Source organism: Bos indicus, chromosome 10, assembly GCF_029378745.1.
Source record: "Bos indicus isolate NIAB-ARS_2022 breed Sahiwal x Tharparkar chromosome 10, NIAB-ARS_B.indTharparkar_mat_pri_1.0, whole genome shotgun sequence".
NCBI lineage: Eukaryota > Metazoa > Chordata > Mammalia > Artiodactyla > Bovidae > Bos > Bos indicus.
This window is the reverse complement of record NC_091769.1, coordinates 50,358,567-50,373,585: the sequence shown is the minus strand read 5'-3', so window position 1 is coordinate 50,373,585 and position 15,019 is coordinate 50,358,567. Positions and strand designations below refer to the sequence as shown.

The 15,019-nt window shown below is 41.4% G+C and overlaps 1 protein-coding gene across 4 annotated transcripts in view; it reads right to left on the bottom strand.

The window, feature by feature from the left end:
- Nucleotides 1–2,644, bottom strand: part of BNIP2 (BCL2 interacting protein 2) — a 57,768-nt gene extending 55,124 nt beyond the window's left edge. For 2 of the 4 annotated variants that reach the window (XM_070797486.1, XM_070797484.1), the window contains exon 1: nt 2,430–2,643. The gene's annotated coding sequence lies outside the window, so the exon portion shown is untranslated. Of the gene's footprint in view, nt 1–2,429 lie in introns of all 4 variants that reach the window. The other 2 variants (XM_070797485.1, XM_070797483.1) reach the window with 2 other exon arrangements.
- Nucleotides 2,645–15,019: the final 12,375 nt, after the last annotated feature.

The window sequence follows — 15,019 nt, the reverse complement described above, 5'->3', positions numbered from 1 at the left end:
ACTAAAAAAAAGTTATCTGTCAATTACATACCTCAATTAAATGTGATACCCTATCAGAAATGTTAATACAAAATTCAAGAAAAATTACAATAGCGCTGTTTCTCACAATTGTGAAGAGAAAGCACAGTACAATTATGCCAACCGTAAAAGGTGCATTGATTGTATTATCAGTATGCAGAACATACTGGAGAGCTCTGAGACCTTTAAGAATATTAAAGTCTAATAACTGACTTATAATACTTTCTAGAGTTACAAATATTAGATGTAATATAAAAGTATAACTTTGGAATATTATTATCATCACATTATACTAGCACTCTGCTTTATAGAGTGTAAGCTTAAAATGACATCTTTCGATCCACAGTCAGCCAAGGTTGAATTATCTGATCTGGCTATACATATACTTCCTTTCTTAGGTGTCTTTTTCCATTGCTGCTCCTTCTGTGAGCATTACACCAGAAGAATGAACAGAACCATTTTCCAAACAGTGCTTTTCCCATTTAATGCTGTTGCTGCTGCTGCTAAGTCGCTTCAGTCGTGTCCGACTCTGTGCGACCCCAGAGACGGCAGCCCACCAGGCTCCACCGTCCCTGGGATTCTCCAGGCAAGAACACTGGAGTGGGTTGCCATTTCCTTCTCCAATGCATGAAAGTGAAAAGTGAAAGTGAAGTCGCTCAGTTGTGTCTGACCCTCAGGGACCTCAAGGACTGCAGCCTACCAGGCTCCTCCGTCCATGGGATTTTCCAGGCAAGAGTACTGGAGTGGGGTGCCATTGCCTTCTCCGTTCCCATTTACTAACTCTTCGTATATCCATCTCATACATTCCAACCAAAAATTCTGTATCACATATAAAATATGGGGTTATTATCCCCATTTTAGCCTATATTTGAGGCAAATAACCACATCCTGGTTTCCAGGTTAGACCTAGATTGTTTCTAATACAGCACTGTCTCCAGTTCACTGGCAACTTTCTACAGAATAAGCCTGTCAAGCTAGATTTGGCTAAACTTAGCTTCAAAGGTTTGGAGAAGGCAATGGCACCCCACTCCAGCACTCTTGCCTGGAAAATCCATGGACGGAGGAGCCTGGTAGGCTGCAGTCCATGGTGCCGCTAAGAGTCGGACACGACTGAGCAACTTCCCTTTCACTTTTCACTTTCATGCATTGGAGAAGGAAATGGCAACCCACTCCAGTGTTCTTGCCTGGAGAATCCCAGGGACGGGGGAGCCTGATGGGCTGCCGTCTCTGGGGTCGCACAGAGTCGGACACGACTGAAGTGATCAGCAGCAGCAGCAGCTTCAAAGGTTCTGTAATGCCTAAAGACACCAGTAACACTAACACGATGATTGAGTTCAAGTCCTATGTTTGCAGAAGGAGACCTGTCATACTTCCTGTCTAAAACTAAAAATATTATGCTGCAACAGAGATTATGAAAATTAAAAAGAGTGTGTGGAGACAATGTAAAATGATAAGAACTAAGGAGAAGATATGCAAGATCATCAAGAAAATGGTCTATAGGATAACTAGATACAGTAACTTTAGTTAAAATTCTGAGGAAACATCCATTTACAAATTGTAGAAATTCCTATACAATTTTAGATAAAGAATACGTTAAATTTTAAAAGTTAAGTAGTTAAGCATTAGGAGAAGCAGCCTGATTCTTTTTTTTTTTAAAGGTGAAGATGGGGGGAAAAAGCAACATCAAAGATCAATCACACATTTCATTAAACTATATGGAAGGCGCTAAGACTACCTGGATGACTAAAGCCGCGCTCTCAAAGAGCTTGCCAGAGCACAGCAGACCAAGGGGAAGTTTCAAATCGACGTAATAGACGCAAATAAATTTCTGATTTAATATGCGTTGGTCTAGCAGATTATCCATGGCATCAGGTGCACCAAGGAAACCCAAGCTACCTGTGCTAGCTATTTAAGTAAAAGATAGTGTCCATGCAGGAACTCAGCTTTTCACGAATCAAGGTCCATTACAAATGCCGCTTCCTTGTCTATTCCCCAAGGGTGTGGAGCATGTTAGACATCCAAGTTCCTTTGTTCTGTACCAGGACGGACGCTGGTGAGAAATAAGGGACTAACAGGGCCCAGTGACTGCACCCAGACGGGGAAGTGTGCAGGGGGCGAGAAGAGGGCAGGTTCTCAGCCGAGCACAACCACCACGAATGGAAAAGGGTTGGGAGAAGGGGGGAAGCAAGGGTGGCAAAAAGCAAACAGAAGCCTGGCCAAGGGCGGGGGCCAAAGCGGGGCGGGGATCCGGGAAGCGCCTCCGGGCAGTTTCCAGGGCGCCTCCCATAACGGATAAAGCTCGGGGCTTCCTTTCTCGGACCGCCCCGGGTGTGCGCCCTTCGGATGTCTGCCCCCGAGGCCTGTTCTCAGCTCAGACCCGCCGGCCCCCAGCCTTCCCGAGGGGCACTTACCCCGGAGGAAGCCTTGGCCTCCTCGTCTTCTTCGCCCCTCCAGGCCGGCGACGTGGGGCTGACGGCCAGGTCGCAGAAGGTAGCGCCGAGCGCAGCCTGCTCCTCTCTGACGGCAGCGAGACCCGGGCCCAGCCCCTGAGCCACAGCGGCAAGTACAGCGGCCGACCCGGATACAGAGAGCCGCTCCGAAGGAAGTGACAACACCCCGACCTTCTCCAGACCCCGCAGCTGGAGGAAGCCCAGGCAGAGGCGTGGCGTCTTGTGAGTCCCTCCCCACGCCCACACCCTCAGTGGCGGCGGGCGGGGCCGGGAAGGAGGAACTAACGCTCCCGCCAGCTTTCTGCTTTCTCCAGCAGCTTGGACAGCGGAGCTGTCAAGCGTTTATGTTAGGTTGGCAATCATTTACACATCTGCAGGAGCTTCCTCTTCCTGCGCTGGGCCACTGCCCTTGAGCCTCAAAGACCCATTTTTATATTCTTTATGTTGGCTTTACTGATCATTATGATTTACACTATATAATAAAATGGATGCAAAAAGGGGAGGAAAAATAGTTGATGTCTCATTGGGGAAGTAAAACTCAGAAAAACCCTTCAGTTCAGTTCAATTCAGTCGCTCAGTCGTGTCCGACTCTTTGCGACCCCATGACTTGCAGCACGCCAGGCCTCCCTGTCCATCACCAACTCCCAGAGTTAACCCAAACTCATGTGCATCAAGTCAGTGATGCCATCCAGCCATCTCATCCTCTGTCATCCCCTTCTCCTCCTGCCCCCAATCCCTCCCAGCATCAGAGTCTTTTCCAATGAGTCAACCCTTCACATGAGGTGGCCAAAGTATTGGAGTTTCAGCTTTAGCATCATTCCTTCCAAAGAACACCCAGGACTGATCTCCTTTAGAATGGACTGGTTGGATCTCCTTGCAGTCCAAGGGACTCTCAAGAGTCTTCTCCAACAACACACTTCAAAAGCATCAATTCTTCGGCACTCAGCTTTCTTCACAGTCCAACTCTCACATTCATACATGACCACTGGAAAAACCATAGCCTTGACTAGATGGACCTTTGTTGGCAAAGTAGTGTCTCTGCTTTTGAATATGCTATCTAGGTTGGTCATAACTTTCCTTCCAAGGAGTAAGCATCTTTTAATTTCATGGCTGCAATCACCATCTGCAGTGATTTTGGAGCCCCCCCAAAATAAAATCTGACACTGTTTCCACTGTTTCCCCATCTATTTCCCATGAAGTGATGGGACCAGATGCCATGATCTTCGTTTTCTGAATGTTGAGCTTTAAGCCAATTTCTTCACTCTCCTCTTTCACTTTCATCAAGAGGCTTTTGAGTTCCTCTTCACTTTCTGCCATAAGGGTGGTGTCATCTGCATATCTGAGGTTATTGATATTTCTCCTGGCAATCTTGATTCCAGCTTTTGCTTCTTCCAGCCCAGCATTTCTCATGATGTACTCTGCATTTGATTGTATAGATCATAATCAACTGGAAAATTCTTAAAGAGATGGGAATACCAAACCATTGTGACCTACCTCTTGAGAAATCTATATGCAGGTCAGGAAGTAACGATTAGAACTGGACATGGAACAACAGACTGGTTCAAAATTGGGAAAGGAGTATGTCAAGGCTGTATATTGTCACCCTGCTTATTTAACTTATATGCAGAGTACATCATGCAAAATATTGGGCTGGATGACTCATAAGCTGGAATCAAGATTGCGGGGAGAAATATCAACAACCTCAGATACTCAGATGATACCACCCTAATGGCAGAAAATGAAGAGGAACTAAAGAGCCTCTTGATGAGGGTGAAAGAAGAGGTGAAAAATCTGGCTTAAAACTCAGCATTCAAAAAGCTAAGATCATGGTATCTGATCCATAGATGGGGTAAAAATGGAGACAGTGATAGAGTATTTTCCTGGGCTCCAAAATCACTGCAGATGGTGAGTGCAGCCATGAAATTAAAAGATGCTTACTCCTTGGAAGAAAAGCTATGACCAACCTAGACAGCATATTAAAAAGCAGAGACATCACTTTTCTGACAAAGGTCCATATTCAAAGCTATTGTTTTTCCAGTAGTCATGTATGGATGTGAGAGTTGGACCATAAAGAAGACTGAGTGCTGAACAACTGTAGTGCTGAAGAAGACTTTTGAGAGTCCCTTGAACAGCAAGAAGATCAGACCAGTCAATCCTAAAGGAAATCAACTCTGAATATTCATTACAGGGACTGATGGTGAAGCTGAAGCTCCAATACTATGGCTACCTGATGCAAAGAGCTGACTCATTGGGAAAGATCCTGATTCAGGGAAAGATTGAGGGCAAGAGGAGAATGGAACAACAGAGAATGAGATGGTTGGATGGCATCATCTACTCAATGGACATGAATTTGAGCAAGCTCTGGGAGTTGGTGATGGGCAGGGAAGCCTGGTGTGCTGTAGTCGATGGGGTCACAAAAGTCAGACATGACTTAGCAACTAAACAACAACAAACCTCAGAAAAATCCTTAGAGTTTGGTAAAATTGTCCTGGGTGAACAGCTTTATAACAGTACTTCTCAAATTGTTCCCAGAAAACTGGGTTCACCTCTTAGTCAGGATTGAGCCAAAAGATAACCAAGCTAAAGATCACAGGGAGGATTTCTTGCACCAAGCAAGCAGTATGCTAGGGAATCTTTCCCAAAGTAGTGTCTTCCAAACAGAGAAATTTTGGAAGTTTTAAGCCAAGGATTCATGCATGTGCATGAAGGGGCTTGATCAGAATATATTGCAACATAGAATTGGGGCAAAGTTTGACAGAGTCCAAGCTTTAGTGTCAGACTTTATTTTTGGGGGGCTCCAAAATCACTGCAGATGGTGACTGCAGCCATGAAATTAAAAGACGCTTACTCCTTGGAAGGAAGTTATGACCAACCTAGATAGCATATTCAAAAGCAGAGACACTACTTTGCCAATAAAGGTCCCTCTAGTCAAGGCTATGGTTTTTCCAGTGGTCATGTATGGATGTGAGAGTTGGACTGTGAAGAAAGCTGAGCGCTGAAGAATTGATGCTTTTGAAGTGTGTTGTTGGAGAAGACTCTTGAGAGTCCCTTGGACTGCAAGGAGATCCATCCAGTCCATTCTGAAGGAGATCAGTCCTGGGTGTTCATTGGAAGGACTGATGCTGAAGCTGAAACTCCAATACTTTGGCCACCTCATGTGAAGAGTTGACTCATTGGAAAAGACTCTGATGTGGGAGGGATTGGGGGCAGGAGGAGAAGGGGATGACAGAGGATGAGATGGCTGGATGGCATCACTGACTCGATGGACATGAGTATGGGTGAACTCCGGGAGTTGGTAATGGACAGGGAGGCCTGGCGTGCTGCGATTCATGGGGTCGCAGAGTCGGACACGACTGAGCGACTAAACTGAACTGAAGCTTTAGTTGACTGAAGTCGTTTGATGGTGAGAAAAGGTCAATATCATCATTTCTTAGGTTCCCATTGATCTGTTGGTTGAGTGTTCAGGTTAATTTTTACCATTGCAACAGAACTGGGAGTCTTTACAATCGTCTTTGCTATTGTTTCTTCTTTTGCCAGATAATAGTCATTTGTTCTTCTGTTTCTTTAAGATCCTTATTACTCATAGTAGTGTATATATGTCAGTGCTACTTTCTCATTGACATATATACACCACCGTGTGTGAAACAGGTAGCTAGTGGGAAGCTGCCGTGTAGCACAGGGAGCTCAGCTCTGTGCTTTGTGAAGACCTCGTTGGGTGCGTTAGGGGTGAGATGGGTAGAGGGGAGTCTCAAGAGGGAAGGAATGTATGTTCACTTATAGGTAATGCATGTTCCTATATAGCAGAAATGAAAACATTGTAAAGCAATTAGACTCCAATTAAAAAATAAATTTTAAAAAGTGATTTAAAAAAACAAACAAAAAACAATTTAAAAACAATAAAAAGAAAAAAGATCCTTATACTGACAACCATTAAAAGGCAAGCACTGCGGCCAGGGTTGGATCACAAAATGGCATTGGCATATAATGGCTTCTCTTATGTTAAAACACTGTACTAGTTCCTTTCCTCCGAGGACCCACTACCCTATCTGCTTAAAAAACTATATGAAGAGAATGATCAACTTATTTAGTTGTAGACCATGCTTTAGTAAGATAAAAGTATCAGGAAAATTTCATCATTAGAGTCAACAGCCATAAAATTACCTGCCAAGTTGCTATAAAGTTTTCTCAACATTTATTCTCAGTCTCTGTACTATTTGTCTCACTGTGGCCCAGTAACAAACAGTTCTCTGAAGGGCCCAGGTCTATGAGCCATGTTTTGAGTAGCAACGCTGCTGTATGTGGAGAAGGCAATGGCACCCTACTCCAGTACTCTTGCCTGGAAAATCTCATGGTTGGAGGAGCCTGGAAGGCTCCAGTCCATGGGGTGGCTAAGAGTCGGACATGACTGAGCGACTTCACTTTCAATTTTCACTTTCATGCGTTGAAGAAGGAAATGGCAACCCACTCCAGTGTTCTTGCCTGGAGAATCCCAGGGACGGGGGAGCCTGGTGGGCTGCCGTCTATGGGGTCACACAGAGTCGGACACAACTGACGAGACTTAGCAGCATCAGCAGCTGCTCTATAGCTTCAATGAACTAAGATTAGTTTGGAGAATGTAATGACCCTTCTCAAATCCCAAACCCTAAACCCCTGCAAAGGCCCAGTAGTCAACAATTTGGGTTGACTATGGAATGGTGGGGCTTGAGGGGAACTGCAAAGCTCAAAATTTTAAGTCATTGACCCAAAATGCAGTTTCCTGGGTTTACATTGCTTTGGAAACATTTACTCACAGCTGGCAGGGGGTTAAACTGTGTGTCTCATCTATAAAATGGGGAATAAGGAATAATTCATAGGACTTTTGTGAAATAAAGCCATATGTATGTTAGAATAGTGTATGGTATGTTGTCGGAGAAGACAATGGCACCCCACTCCAGTACTCTTGCCTGGAAAATCCCATGGATGGAGGAGCCTGGAAGGCTGCAGTCCATGGGGTCGCTGAGGGTCGGACACGACTGAGCGACTTCACTTTCACTTTTCACTTTCATGCATTGGAGAAGGAAATGGCAACCCACTCCAGTGTTCTTGCCTGGAGAATCCCAGGGACGGGGGGAGCCTGATAGGCTGCCGTCTATGGGGTCACACAGAGTCAGATATGACTGAAGTGACTTAGCCTAGCCTATGGTATGTTGTAATTGTATATGTGTTAGGTATTATTTTCCTATCAATTTTGTTAAGTATCTGGCAGAGTGAACAATAAAAATAAAACCGATCAACTGATAGAGCTTTAAACAACTTCTTGGACGATGCTCCTTAAAAAACAATTTCATCTTCAATTAACAGATTTTTCAGTTCCATGTTCTGCAATGTGTAATATTCTCCACAGGGTGGCAGAAAATCATTTGAAATCATAAACAGTTACGTGGTTTTACAATCTTTAGTTTCTTTTTCATTTCACTAACTTTATTGTTTAAATATGCTTGGTCAGTATTTGCTTTGGATTTTGAGTAAGCCATTCTACTATTTGACTTTTTATCCCCATCTCATGAATTATCCATTCTTATTGTTGAAATGTTACAAATTATGGATAAGACAAGAAGGATAGTTGCACTATTAACACATTTATGTATAGCCTTTCAGATGTGTGTGTGTGTGTGTACATATATATAAAACTACAAAAATAGCTCATAATGTATAAAAATAAAATAATTTATCTAATAGTTTATAATCTAATTTTTTCTTCTCATTTAAAAATATATCCTGAATTTCTTTTCTGGTCAATAAGTATATTTAATACCATCATTTTTATTATGGATAATTTATGTACTGACAATTTCTTATTGAACATTTAGGCTGCTCAGTTTTGGATACTCCATCTAGTGTTAAAGACAACACTGCACAGAGTATCCATAGGTCAGAAACATAGGACTGACTTATTTTCCAAACAATATATTGGCTACATTTTCAAATTATACATTCAATATGTTTTCCCTCAACTTTTAGGTTAAATAACTTGAAGCAATGGGTCCAGTTATTAATCTGAAAAAAGAATATACTATTTTCCCTGTGTTTGCAAACTTTTCACATAATCTTTAGTGTACTGTGAAAATCACTTGCTTTTTTCTATGTGGTTCCGTGAATAGGTAGATGTTTAGACTCCTAAAAATTGGAAAATAATTCAGAGGTGCCCACTAAAGAATGCGCTAGCCGTGTGGTGCTACAGGGATTGAATCATTAGAATTGCAGCTGCTGACTTTTAATAGACGCCGAAAGGAGTTCAGGGTGGAGATCAGAATTGAGGCCCTTTACGATCTGGGAAAACTGGCAGAATTAGCCTTTAGATAGTTAGATGTTTTCAGGAGAAATTTTTTATGAACCTGGATTCTTGCATCTTTCCATATTTAGAAGAGCACTAAAACCATTAACTAAGATGTGTTCCTTGTGACTAGCAGCAAACTTCGGAGATGTATGCTTGGGTGCACATTCCCCCTTTGCCGAAGTCACAGATATACTGATCGCCCCTCCCTCTTTACCTCTTTGGAACAGTATATCAGAGCTATCTGAAATGCTGTCTTCCCGCTATAGTTCTTAGAAAGACACTGAATAAAATCTACTTGCAATTTTTACCTTGTGAGTTTTTTTAAGTCCACAAAGGAAAAATGTGTGGCTTCCAGACCTTAAGCACAAAGCAATGCATTAGCTCAGAGCCACCATCGGTCTTTTTCTCTGTGGATTTTGGTTTTGGTGTTATGTTTAAATAGACCCTCCTCACTCTAAAATTAAACAAGTAGTCATAGTTGTTTAGAGTTCATCTTTTTTAAAAAATACGAACGTTAAATCCAATTGGAATTTTATATATGTGCTTATGATATGAGGTAAGAAGGAAAGTTATGACCAACCTAGATAGCACATTCAAAAGCAGAGACATTACTTTGCCAACAAAGGTTCGTCTAGTCAAGGCTATGGTTTTTCCTGTGGTCATGTATGGATGTGAGAGTTGGACTGTGAAGAAGGCTGAGTGCCAAAGAACTGATGCTTTTGAACTGTGGTGTTGGAGAAGACTCTTGAGAGTCCCTTGGACTGTAAGGAGATCCAACCAGTCCATTCTGAAGGAGATCAGTCCTGGGATTTCTTTGCAAGGAATGATGCTGAAACTGAAACTCCAATACTTTGGCCACCTGATGCGAAGAGTTGACTCATTGGAAAAGACTCTGATGCTGGGAGGGATTGGGGGCAGGAGGAGAAGGGGACGACAGAGGATGAGATGGCTGGATGGCATCACTGACTCGATGGACGTGAGTCTGGGTGAACTCCGGGAGTTGGTGATAGACAGGGAGGCCTGGCGTGCTGCGATTCATGGGGTTGCAAAGAGTCGGACATGACTGAGTGACTGAACTGAACTGAACTAAGGAATCTGATTTTTACTAAACTGACACAATATTCTGCTGCTAAGTCACTTCAGTTGTGTCCAATTCTGTGTGACCCCACAGACAGCAGCCCACCAGGCTCCCCCATCCCTGGGATTCTCCAGGCAAGAACACTGGAGTGGGATGCCATTTCCTTCTCCAACGCATGAAAGTGAAAAGTGAAAGGGAAGTCTCTCAGTTGTGTCCAACTCTTCACGACCCCATGGACTGCAGCCTACCAGGCTCCTCTGTCCATGGGATTTGCCAGGCAAGAGTACTGGAGAGGGGTGCCATCGCCTTCTCTGACACAATAATTCTACCCAACATCATTTATTGAATAATCCAGTAAATTTTTGAAACTGACTACGACTCAATCAAGTGAATGTTTACCTTCAAAGTTATCATCTAAGGTCACCCACTTTGTTCAAATACCCATTCACATACATTTTGACAAACCTTTGTATTCATTCACAGATCATTAGACAAATCTTTACTGGACAATATTGTGAGTCCTGAGGGTTGGGCCCTGAGGATAAGATGAAAAAGACATAATGTCTGCCTTCAAGGAGCTCGTAGACTAGTCAGAGAAAAGGGCAAGTGAAGACAATAAACAGTTCAGTAGATTGAGTGATCTTAGTACTTCTAGGGTGCAGCTAAACAGAAGGGAGCTAACTAGATTGGGGGGTGGCAGATGGGGTCAAGAAAGGAAGACTTTCTGCAAGAGGTATATCAAGCTTAAGAATAAGAGGAGTAGGGACTTCCTTCCCTGGTGGCCCAGTGGCCAGGACTCCGTGCTCCAAATGGAGGGTGCACTGGTTCTATCCCTGGTCAGGGAACTAGACCTCACATGCTGCAACTTAAGAGTTCTCATGCCACAACTAGAGATCCCATGTGCCACAACTAAGGACCCTGCATGTCATAATGAAGATCAAAAATCTGTATGTTGCAACTAAGATCTGGTGCAGTGAAATAAATAAACATTAAAAAAAAAAGTTTAAGAGGAGGATCTTCTAAGCAGAGAGACTAGCATATAAAATGCCTGTTGTTCATTGTGACTAAAGCACAAGCAGTGGGAGTATGAGCAGGTATGAATGGCTGTAGTAACAACAACAGGCCAGATAAAAAAAGGATTTTTTTCCCCCTGAAAATTGAGCTATCATATGATCTTGCAATCTTACTCCTGGGCATATCTCTGGAGAAAAACATAATTGGAAAAGATACATCCACCTCAATGTTCATAGCAGCACTATTTACAACAGTAAAGACATGGAAGCAACCAGAATGTCCATTGACAGAGAACTGGGTAAAGAATATGCAGTACCTATATCCAATGGAATATTACTCAGTCATTAAAAAGAATGAAATAACCCCATTTGCAGCAATATGGATGGACCTAGAGATTGTCATACTAAATAAAGTAAGTGAGACAAAAACAAATAAACATCATATGATTATCACTTATATATGGAATCTAAAAAAATGATACAAATGAGCTTATTTATGAAACAGAAACAGATTCACAGATATAGGAAACAAATTTATGGCTCCCAAAGGGGCAGGGGAAGGATAAATTAGGAGCTTGGTATTAAAATATACACACTACTATACATGAAATAGATAACCAACAAGGACCTACTGTATGGCACTGGAAATTATACTCAATGTCTTGTAATAACCTATAATGGAACAGAACATAAAAAGTATATGTATTATATATATATGTTCAGTTATATATATATAACTTAATCACTTTGCTATACACCTGAAACACATTATAAATCAACTATATTCACACACAACATAAATCAACTATATTTCAAATAAATTTTTTTAGAGTAAAAAAGAACGTTTCTTTAATACTAAGGATTTATTCAAGCCCAATAAATATGATGAGCAAACTGGAAATGCAATCAATTACCACTTTATTTTACACTCCAAAAGAAGAGCTTGAAAATGACCTGCACAATGGCAGCTTCATTAGGATAAGCCCTAAGAGAACAACTTTGAGAGGGATAGTACTCATTGGAATGTATGCTTTGATTATTCATGTTCTTTGTCAAACTTCATACATCAAAACAAAAGCGCTCAGTCAAAATGGACTTAAGTGATGAACCTACTCCCCAACCCCACCTCAATCTTGCATCTGAGGTGAGATGAGGGGTGATGAAGAAGACATTTGAGACAATGCTAAGAAAATGTGTGTGTAAATTTCAGAAGACATATGTACATTAAACAAAACTCTTCAAGGCTGCTGCACTCTCCACTGTATAATTTTATAGACAGATTGTTATTGTTGCTGATGAGCATATAAATTCAGTGATGTTTGGCAGCTCACTAATAATTTTGGAAAAAAATAAAGTATCCTTTTTACATGGGCTGAAGATGTCTTTGCTAGTTGAGCTTGAGGGTAAAACTGGATACAATTATATATTCATTTAATTATTCATAACTTGAGTCTGAAATGAATGTGTATATATTTTTCCCTTACTCACTTTATAAAATTCAAAACTAAACCCAGCAGCTTTGTCTTTGGTATGGTGACAAGTTTCTGTTCTACAGTGAACCAGTAAAAGATATTGTTCGAGAGAGAATTTCTGCTTCCCAATTTCAGAAAATTCAAATTGGACTGCCTACATACATTACACTTCACTGTTGGGTGATGCTGCCCACATTCTACAGGATAGACACAGGGAAGCATCAGCATACATTCCTATGAAATATTTCTATGCATAGAGTTGGAATATGGCCATTTAAGAGGAAAACTAGGCTGATTTACTGGAGTATTTCAGTCTGCAGGATTTTAAGGATTCAACTCATTCAGGGAAATAGCTGGGTTATGGGTTAAAGTCATATGAGAATAAGAGTTCAGATCTGGACATGGTTATGTTTGTTGGGGACAGTTCAGTTCAGGTGCTCAGTCGTGTCTGACTCTTTGCAACCCCATGGACTGTAGCATGCCAGGCCTCCCTGTCCATCACCAAGTCCCAGAGTTTACCCAAACTCATGTCCATTGAGTTGGTGATGCCATCCAACATCTCATCCTCTGTAATCCCCTTCTCCTCCTGTCTTCAATCTTTCCCAGCATCAGGGTCTTTTCAAATGAGTCAGCTTTTTGCATCAGGTGGCCAAAGTATTGGAGTTTCAGCTTCAATATCAGTCCTTCCAATGGACATTCAGGACTGATTTCCTTTAGGATGGACTGGTTGGATCTCCTTGTAGTCCAAGGAACTCTCAAGAGTCTTCTTCAACACCACATTCAAAAGCATCAATTCTTCGGCGCTCAGCTCTCTTTATAGTCCAACTCTCACATCCATACATGACTACTGGGGACAGTAGGGATATGCATTTCATTCAATAGAACTTAGGAAAGACTAGTACTAGACTTCCCTGGTAGCTCAGCTGGTAAAGAATCCTCATGCAATGCAGGAGACCCCGGATCAATTCCTGGGTCAGGAAGATCCCCTGGAGAAGGGATAAGCAATCCACTCCAGTTTTCTTAGGCTTCCCTGGTGGCTCACATAGTAAAGAATCCGCCTGCAATGTGGGAGACCTGGGTTCGATCCCTGGGTTGGGAAGATCCCCTGCAGGAGGGCATGACAACCCACTCCAGTATTCTTGCCTGGAGAATCCCATGGACAGAGGAGCCTGGCAGGCTACCGTCCATGGGGTCTCAAAGAGTTGGATATGACTGAGTGACTAAAGCACAGCACACCTTAGACTATTATCAAAACTAATACTGTGAACAAAGCTTAAAGTCCATACTCAAGCCCTATATGAAGATATTAATGCCTGGTGGTCCAGTGGCTAAGACTCCACACTCCTAATGCAAGGGTTCCTGATTTGATCCCTGGTCAGGGAACTAGATCCCAGAGGCCACAACTAGCAGTTCGTATGCTGTAACTAAAAGACCCTGTGTGCTGCAACTAACACTGGGCCCAGTCACATAAATAAATGCTTTTTAAAAGATGTTGATGCAGTCTCATAAAGGAAATGGTGAATGAGTTTAAAACTATCAGATGGTATACATTTTATAACATAAAAGCACAAACTTTGGCAAAATCATGGCAACAAATAGATTGGCCATCATGATTGTCATCTGGGAAGATGATGGGCAGAGATCCATCTACCCCAAAGAGGAGTCATTACCAAAGTATCACTCCACTTATTAATTAATGCCTTTGCAAACATATGAGACATAGTATTACTATACTTAGATTATTACTAAAATACACACTCATTTTGAAGAGGGAAGTAGATTTTACTCTTCCTTCTCTCCTTGAAGATACGGAATCTTCTTAGCAGTATGACCATCTAAAATTAGAAACATACAAATAACTAATCACCTTCAATTAAAAAAGCAGAGTTTGATTGATTGATGATGATGATTTTTACCAGTGTTAATGATTTTTTAATTCTTTCTGGGCTGGGTAACCAAAAGTGGGAATTGTTAACTAAAGTGAACTGTCCCAGAGCCAATTACAGTTCCTGCACTGAGATTAACTCAAAATTAGATACAGCACTGTTGTTCACCAAAGCATTAACAACTTATTCTGCATCTTTAGAGTTGAAGTACAATTTTACTTGTTTCAAGAAAACAAGTAAGTGCATTTTAAAAGACACAATTTGGGGTCAATTGGGAATTTCATTCTACTTAAAAAATGTTAACATGGCTCTATGTAAGGCAAGTGCATTTTTATTTTTTATTTTATATGAATATAAAAATCAAAAGTTTGTATTATCTAATCCACTACTGTGATGGGCTAAAAGTTCTGCAAATGTATTTCCCCAAATACTTTAACCTCCTAAAAGTAACTACCTCAGCTGAGAGAATCTAGGTGATATCATTTATATTTTGAAACACTGGAACTCTGTAAATAAATAAAATGTACTAACTCAGATTCTTGTTAATGAATTTCAGTAAAACTGATGAGAAAATATTAATATTGTAATATTCTTTTTCACTTACAGTTCCCTTATAATACTTAATGACAAACATCTTTCTTCTAATGTAATTACTAAAGAACCAGATTATAGTTACTAAAAACAAAGAATACTTTGTAGTTTTAGGTGTTTATAAAATGAGGAGAGATAAAATGATAGAAGTTTAGCATGAATTATCATCTTTCTTTAATCTCTGAAATTATAGAG